The sequence below is a fragment of the Enhydra lutris genome, unplaced genomic scaffold (assembly GCF_002288905.1).
Source record: "Enhydra lutris kenyoni isolate GAN:26980312 unplaced genomic scaffold, ASM228890v2 scaffoldscaffold68, whole genome shotgun sequence".
Taxonomy (NCBI): domain Eukaryota; kingdom Metazoa; phylum Chordata; class Mammalia; order Carnivora; family Mustelidae; genus Enhydra; species Enhydra lutris.
In genome coordinates, this window is record NW_019154152.1 from 2,759,185 (window position 1) to 2,767,393 (window position 8,209).

Below are 8,209 nucleotides of genomic sequence, written 5' to 3' on the forward strand. Positions count from 1 at the left end.
TATGTTAGTTTGCTAGGGCTTCTATAACAAAGTACCATGGACTGGGTGACTTAAATAATAGGTATTTTCTCATACTTCTCGAGGCTAGGAGTCTAAGATCAAGATGTTGGTGGAGTTGGTTCCTTCAGAGAGTATGAAAACAAATATGTTCCATGCCTCTCCCCTAGTTGAGGGTGGTTTGCTGGCCATCTTGGCGTTCCTTGGCATGTTCTGATCCCTGCCTTTGTAAATCACATGGCACTCTCCCTGTGTGTATGTCTGTGCCAGATTTCCTTTTCATAATAAGAACACAGTCATATTGGATTGGAGGCCTCCTTACTCCAGTATGACTTCATCTTAACTAATTATATCTGCGATGGCCTTATTTCCAAATTTCCAAATAATGTCACATACTGAGCTACTGGGGTTAGGGCCTCAACATATGAATTTTGTTGGAATGCAATTAAACTCATAACAGGGAAGGTAGGCTTTGGAAGAATTGTTTAGGCAGAGATCAGATTATACATACGGCAAGAAAATAAGAAAGCGGATCTCTAAGATAGAGGTAAAACAGGGGAACGTGGGACAAATTGAAGTATATTGACCATGAGGGCAGAGAAGATGTTTCAAATGAGGAGAAAGCAAGGTGGATGGATGGATAATAGTCTGAGTCTGTATTTAAGTCCAGAAGATGGTCTTTTCTGTACCCTTCTGCCAGGCCCTATGCTCTTTTCTTTTGTTTTTGCCTGAATTATATGGAGAATTGGTTTATCTCTCTAGTTTTCTCATGAAAAAACAGTTGTTAAGAAATTGTCTCAAGGGGCACCTGGGTGGCTTAGTGGGTAAGTCTCTGCCTTCGGCTCAGGTCATGATCTCAGGGTCCTGGGATGGCATCGGGCTCTCTGCTCAGCAGGGAGCCTGCTTCTCCCTCTCTCTCTCTGCCTGCCTCTCTGCCTACTTGTGATCTCTTCTGTCAAATAAATTAAAAAAAAAATCTTTAAAAAATATTAAAAAAAAAGAGAAATTGTCATCAATAGAGAAAGAAAGAAAGCACATGCAGGCAGCCCTGATTGATATTGTCTATAGAAATATAATGAGGGAGGGAGGAAGGGAGTCCTCCTTTGGATACAACCAGAGTGTATCTATTTGTAGAATTTCAGGATTTCTTAAAAAGCTTTTTTTTCCCCAAAAGAAGATATGTAGCTTAGAATGAAGAACATTTCCTTTGAGAAAAAAGCTTTAAAGATAGTAATAATCTTAATTAAATAGTGTTTCATATTCAGAAGGGAACAAAATTATAAATGTACATACAACTTTCTCAACCATATGTTCTTTTTAATGATATTAATATATCCCTCGAGATAGAAGTAAAGCTTCTTCCTAATTAGGTAGTATTTTATTAAACTGAAAGAAATCTCATGTTAGTTTGAATACCATTTTCAAGAATTAAATAACACTTATAGTCTCAGATAAAGAGGATTTTGCTTTCTTCCATGAAAATTATTGGTGCTGGTCAAAAACCAATTTTATAATGAAGGAAAACAAGAGGTCTCCTTGCTAATTGAAGACAATTCAAATTCTCCAAGATTTTGCCAAGCGTGAATATATTATTGCTGATTCTATTTGTACCAAGATAGCTATTTTAAGGAAAAATTAGGATAATTTAAACTTCGTAAAAATCTAATTTCTGCACTTGACTAATCTTTTCAGTCAAATCAGTCAAAATGATTTACATTTATAGATTCAACCAAATTTAACCTTAAGGGTATATAGTGTGGAGCAAGGTCATGAGCCCTGGGGCTGGAAACAGAAAGACTAGAGTTCAAACCCTGGTTCTATGATTAAAGAAAAAACAGGGAGAACGAAAAGTATGTAAAATTGAAATGAAAAGAGATTAAAATAATTGTACGGAATACTACATGTACTTCTATGGCAGTATGTTTGAAAGCAGTAAAAAGGGGTTGATTTCTTCTCCAAATATAAATCCCCCAAGAGAATAAGCTGAAGTGGAAAATATGAATGTACTAGTTACTATATAATATGTTGGAAGGGTGATTAAAAGGCTATGATTGAAGAAGATAGCAGGCCCAGACAGAGTCACAATTGTTTTTTTCATTTTTTAAAAAAAAGATCTTTACTTATTTATTTGACAGACAGAGAGCACAAGTAGGCAGAGATGCAGGCAGAGAAAGAAGGAGGTGAAGCAGTCTCCCTGCTGAGCAGACAGCCCCATGCAGGGCTCGATCCCAGGACCCTGAGATCATGACCTGAGCCAAAGGCAGAGGCTTTAACCCACTGAGCCACCCAGGCACCCCTGTTTTTTTATTTTTATTTTTTTTTATTTTTATTTTTTTGTTTTTTTATTTTTAAAGGACAATTCAAATGTTTATAAACTAGGTCATAGACAGTGATCACATGAATATAGGTGCAACATTTCTAAATAAAACATTAACAGGGGCGCCTGGGTGGCTCAGTGGGTTAAAGTTTCTGCCTTTGGCTCAGGTCATGATCTTAGGGTCCTGGGATCGAGCCCTGCATGGGGCTGTCTGCTCATCAGGGAGACTGCTTCCCCTCCTTCTTTCTCTGCCTGCCTCTTTGCCTACTTGTGATCTCTGTCTGTCAAATAAATAAATAAAATCTTTAAAAAAATTAACAAATACATTCTAATAAAGTAGTCAGGAGTAGTAAAATAAGCATAGTTTATTTCAAGAATACAACTACTGGAAATCAATCAACATGATCCATTCATCAACAAATTAAGGGGAAAATATATAAACATACCTGTTTGAAAGACATCCGATTAGATTAGGGACTATCCCTAAGAAAAACTTTCCCCAAAATAAAGATTTACTATCAAAATGCACAGCAAATATTATCCTAAATGGTACAATAGTAAAACCATTGGTTTTAATTCATAGCAAGAACTAGACAAAAATGCCTGCCCTCGCCGTTATTATTTAACACTGTCTTGAAGATTTGTGCAAGTATAATGAGTAAGTAAATTAATTGGTAAAAAAATACTGAGAAAGAGGAGAAAAATAAGCTCTTTTTCTGATCATAGGACTATATGTATGGAAAATCCAGGAAGCCATAGTAAAAACTCCTTAGAGTTAATAAAGGTAATTTGACTAGGTGTCTAGATGCAAGATAAAATATATTAATATCAGCAATTTTTATCTACAGAAATAAATAGCTACAAATGGAAATGTTAGCAACTGCTTAATAACAAGAGTTATAATATAGGAAGAAATTTAATAAGAAAAAAACAGGACTTAATATGAAGCAAATAAATCATTGGGAGTTATATATCTTATAGAAGGTCACAAAACAAGATATAAACAAATAAAAACACCATGTTTTGGATAGAAAGACAACTTAAAATGGTCAATTCTTCTAAAATTAATATGTAAAGCTAAGGCAATTCTTATTAGGATCCCAGGGGCTTTGAGGTGGGGAGAATACAGAAGAATCAATGCCCAAAAATGGCTCAGAAAAATATGGTAAGAAGACTAGTGAGAGAGGGTTTATAAGATATCAGAACATACTATAAATTAAATATTACATTGACATAAGAATAGGTAACTAGATCAGTAAAACAGAATAAAGATTCTGGAGATAGATCCTAGTCTATATAAGCTTCTTCTACGTTAGAAAGTTGCTAGTTTAGTTCAGTGGGGAAAGGATATATTCTATAATGAATGGTCCTGGCAAAACTGGTTATCTATTTGGAAGAAAAACTTGGATGCTTATCTTATGTTTAATAAAAAAAATTAAATATAAATACCAAATATAAAAAATTATATAATAATGTCTTGCAAGATAATCTGGGAGGCTACATTCCCAATAATTGGGGATGATGGGGAAATACCCCTTTAACCAGAAGTTTAATCATATTTATTTATATATAAATTCACACTTCTGTATGGCAGAGTTCATCAGCAGAGTCAGTAGACAAATGACTGATTTGGAAAGAAAATGATTATCATGCAGATGATAGGTATATAAAATTTGTAATGAAAATACACCAACAACTCTTACAAATGGAAACAAAAGACAAACTACCCAGTAAAACCTGGCTAAGTCAGATAAACAGGCATTTTGTGGAAGAGCAAAGCTTTTTGCCAGCAAACATATGAAAAGGTGCTCAATCTAATTAGAAGCTAGAGAAATGCAAATTAAAATAATAATGAGATTAATCTTTACCTCTATCAGGCTGGTGGAAAGAAGTAGTAATGCCAGCTACTGTTGGGTTATAGGCAAGGAGGTACTCAACGTACTTTGCCAAAGGAAAGGTGAATTATTTCAGTCCTTCTGCAAAGTAGTCTGGCAATTTCTTTTAAAAATAAAAATATGTCTTTTCTTCAACCTGGCAGTTGCTCTCACTGACTTTTTTCCCCTAAAGATTTATTTATTTATTTAAGCTTTAAAAATTTGTTGTTATGCTAGTCACCATACAGTACTTCATTAGTTTTTTATGTAGTGTTCCATGATTCATTGTTTATTTAAGAGAGAGAGAAAGTGTGAGCAGGGGAAAGGGAAGACGGAGACAAGCAGACTACCTAATGAGTGGGGAGCCTGAATTGGGGCTGGATCCCAAGTCACTGAGATCATGACCTGAGCTGAAATCAAGAGGCAGAAGCTCAACCAACTGAGCCACCTAGGCACCCCTCATTGATTTTTTGTTTTTAATACAAATGAACCCATTCTGATTTGAAAGGATTTTTAAAAGATATTGTTAAATGAGAAAAAAAAGATGTCAGGAAATGTATATAATATAGTTGGGTTTTTACAAGACAAAGAATGAAAAGCCTTTGCCAATGTGAATGTGAGTATGTGAGATTATAATATGGAGAAATATACAGACATATACAGATGCATATTAGGCTCTCAAGATGGGTTTTCTATGGTGTTGGAGGGAGGGCACATGGTTAATCCAATATAATTTTTCAGCAATTTCTTACACAAAACATTTACTTATTTTTTCCAATTAAAATTTTTATTTTACTGAAAATACTTCATTAAGGTGAAGTTTTTCCATCAATATTTTTTGACAAAGACTCAATAATTAGCATTTTCTTCCTATCTAGCTGGACTGACTATAACCTATGTTATTGTGAATTTTCTTTCTGGCCCTTGTTTTTAACAAGTATGGTTTGCTTGGTAGTTACGAATTATTATTATTACTTGAAGGTAAAAATCAGTCTTTTTTTTCTTTAAAGATTTTATTTACTTATTTGACAGATAGAGATCACAAATAGGCAAAGAAGCAGGCAGAGAGCGAGAGGAAGAAGCAGGCTCCCTGCTGAGCAGAGAGCCCGATGTGGGGCTCCATCCCGGGACCCTGGGATCATGACCTGAGCCAAAGGCAGAGGCTTTAACCCACTGAGCCACCCAGAGTCTTTCTCTAGTTAGCCATCTTATTCTGTGTAAGTCTCTGTTATTGGGATTTAGGGACAAAATAATCTGAAAATGCATATTTTTCAGGTGAAATCTGATATTTAAAGCATTGGTGGCTAGTTTGAATTTTATGAACCACAGTGTGGGCCAACATTATTTAGGTTCAGTGAAACGTGTCTGCAGGCTGCATACTTTTTGACTTCTGGTGCGGCTCAGGTCTTGGCTATCCTAATGTTGCTAATGCTGGAAATGTGTGACCTACTAGGAAAATGTCATCCTCTGTTTGAAAAGCCCCTCCTGTCATGGAACTAGGGCTGTAATCCTGGGACCACATAAATCAGGTATGTGCATGTTTCAGATCTGAACGATAGCAATGGAGAGAAGTGTGCTGGGGAGGCCTTGTCTGGATGCACCCCCATATGGTCCCTCATGTGTTTCAGTGTATCCCCAGGAAATAGCCGCATGGGATGCCGCCTATCCAGCAGCAGGTGGCAGCATTAGAACAAAGATTGGCCACGTGAGGGCCTGTGATACTCCCAATTTCTTCTCTATTTATATATGAATTAGGGAAAGAACAGATTGCTGATCAGTTTTAGAGGGAAGAAAATTATTTGCCATACCCTTTCAATTAAAAAAAAATTTAAGGCTCTACTACGTGCCAGCCACTGTGCTGTGCATTTTATTTTTACATTTATTTTTTTGAGTTGCCACACGAGGTTACGTTAGCTTTAGGTGTACAACATAGTATGATTTGCCGAGTTGACACATTCTGCTATATTCACCACAAGTCTTGTGCTGTGCATTTTAACAGTTGTGGTGTTCAGTCTTCACAACCTGTGACACAGGCAACTATTTCTCTCATTTTAAAGATGAGGAAATTAGGTTTTTGAAGGCTGAAGGAATGTGCCTGAGGCTGTCCTGTTTCTCACAGGCAGAGTCGTGACCAGAGCTGCTAGGTCTTTGACTGTTTTTCTGGAATCATACCTGTCATACCAGCCTGCAGTCGAGCTTCTGTCTCAGTTCTTCTGACTTTCTGCCTGATTAATGTTGTGGAGAAACTCGGGCTGTACTTGGGGACAGAGGAAGCCAGCATGGCAGAGGACATTTGCCCCAGATGCTGGCCAGGTGGTTGTGCCCTAGAGCTGCTGATTGAGGGAAGATGGATGCTACGGCAGACGAACACCACACTTTCAGTCTGGAGAAGGGATGTGGAAATTTGATGCATTTTTCCTTTTTTGTATAATAATTCCCATGACAGGAACTGATGACCTTTTTCCTGATTTTTTTTTTTTTTTTTTTCCTAGGCAAAGAACTTTATTAATCTTGTTTCAAACTTTATTCCCAGGCTTCTTCAGCTTAATTAGCTGCAAAGAATGAATTGTGTATAAGCAAAAACTGAAAAGAGCTGCAGTGTCCAAGGGGCTTGGGCTTAAAAATATTAGAGATCTAGATTTTATCAGATCCATGAACAAAATTTTAAAAAGCAGTCATAATATAAAATAGCAGCTCCCAGTAACTTCTTCAAGTTTTATCTTCTCCAGAAGTTGACTCAATTCAGTTTGCTTCATTCTTGGAAGCTTCATCAAAATTCTCCACAAGATCTGGAACTTCATCATCATCATCCTCTCCGGTAGCAAGTGGTGCTTTTCCATCGACAGATTGTTTGGGCAGAGCTTCAGCCAGTCTTCTTAAACTAGTCAGACTGTCTGCACCAAGTTGGTTTAAGATACTGGGTAGCATTTCTGTCAGCTGCTTTGTCTCAGCATGGCCTGTAATGGTGAAAGTGTTTGCTGCCAGCGATGCCTGAACTTTGGGGTTGTTAAAGTGGATCACTGTTCCTTGGTTTGTGAACATATTCATTTCTTCAATACCAGAGATATTGTTTACCCCTAACTTCTTTAAGGAGAACTGAAGTTTTTTATCATCTGCTGTAGCTGTTCTATGAACCACCTTCTTCTTTCGGCGAGCAGTTCCTTTCCCACCAATGCGCACTTGTGCTTGCAGTTTGGCGAGTTTCTCCTGGTTCATGATAGTTTCTTTCATCTTGTTGGAGCGGAAATGGGACCGCGCGGGGGACTAGGGTTGGCGCTCAGGGGGTCTCGGGCGGACCAGCTGAGATTAGGTGCACACACGCGGGGACGCAAGATGGCCCTTTTTCCTGATTTTTTACTATTCAAAGTATTGGCGTAGAAAATAAGTTGTATAAGAAATTAAATGCTTCTTGTGATAAATGTGAGGGGCTGCCCATTTGGTAATTAAAGCTGTGGGATGTTTGCATGACAGACCTGTCCTTGGCTATTTCATACTGTGTCAGACTCTACTTGATTAAAAATGACTAATCTCATGATTTTATATAAATGGCTCAAATCTATTAGACAATTTGCTTAATAAATGAGATCAGCCAGCAAAGCTCACAATTTCTTCCAGTAAGGCAGTGCTGGGTAGAGCACAGACTCAAGATTATTCTCCTCTGCCTGTGTGATCTTGTGTATGTAGCTTATTCTTCATCTGTAAAGGAGGGGTTGGACTAGATGACACCAGAAGTTTGTTCCTGCTCTGCTAGCCTGTGATTTTCTGGAGTCCCCGTGGATCTGTATGTGAACAGAACCAACCCCCTTCCATGCAGGGCAGCTCCAGAGGGAGCCACAGAGATTAGATAAGCCCTTGTATCTTCAAAGAAATGATCCCAAGTCACTGGCAAGTTAGGAACCAACTAAAAAGGACATAGTTATATGGCATCTAAAGAGCTTGGGTTTGGAGTCAGGCAGTCCTGATCCAAATCTTGGCTCCACTGATGACTAGCTGTATAATCTTGGGCAAGTCACTAGGACTC

At 37.7% G+C, this 8,209-nt stretch overlaps 1 pseudogene across 1 annotated transcript; it reads right to left on the bottom strand.

The window, feature by feature from the left end:
- Positions 1 to 6,656: 6,656 nt before the first annotated feature.
- LOC111159486 lies at positions 6,657 to 7,520 on the bottom strand (annotated as a pseudogene). Its single transcript, XR_002641417.1, has one exon. The product of XR_002641417.1 is annotated as a transcription factor BTF3 pseudogene (transcript).
- Between the last annotated feature and the right edge of the window lie 689 nt (positions 7,521 to 8,209).